Source organism: Apteryx mantelli, chromosome 21, assembly GCF_036417845.1.
Source record: "Apteryx mantelli isolate bAptMan1 chromosome 21, bAptMan1.hap1, whole genome shotgun sequence".
Lineage (NCBI taxonomy): Eukaryota > Metazoa > Chordata > Aves > Apterygiformes > Apterygidae > Apteryx > Apteryx mantelli.
The window spans coordinates 11,969,322-11,970,011 of NC_089998.1; positions in this window are offsets into that span (position 1 = coordinate 11,969,322).

The window sequence follows — 690 nt, forward strand, 5'->3', positions numbered from 1 at the left end:
CTGTGGCGTATGTGTGTTTCGGAAATAACCCTCAAAGCAGAGACTGCAGCTAAAGTGGAGGCCAGCAGCTTCTACTGAAACATTCAGCAAATGACTCCAAGAGTAAGTGCCTGGATTTATTAACTAAAGAGCAGTGGCCAAGCAGATACAGTCTGGCCTTCTCCAGCCCCTTTTCTCTTGCACTGCTCTTCTGTGCCTGTCATGCCAGCGTGAGTGTGCAGCGGGGGTTAAGTGTCCACCTTCCTGTGGCTGGGGATTAGAATAAGGAGCAGCATCTTCTGGGCCCGTGGCTGGCCGTGAGCGATAACCCCCGAAGCTGCTAGAATGGGAATGCTGGAAGTTGCTAATGGGTAAGGAGCTGTTTGCTTTAGTCTACTGAAACTTCACTGAGTTTGGGGAAAGCTGAGATGGAAAGAGGAACTAGTGCCTCCCAGATCTGCTTTCCAGTATAGAGGGTGAGGTCAAAGGACACAAATTTGGGGGAGATGTAATAATAAACCCTGTTGGTCATGGAGGATGTCTGTATGCAGCAAGGAATACTGAAGCCCTCCCTCCCAGAGTTTTATTCCAGGTTGTATTCATCCACACAAGAAAAACAGGGGTTTGGGTTGGTTTTTCTTTCCATATGCAACCAAAGGATGTCTGGAACCTCCTTCTGTTGCTCCTAAAATGTTTCCCTGTCGGATTTAG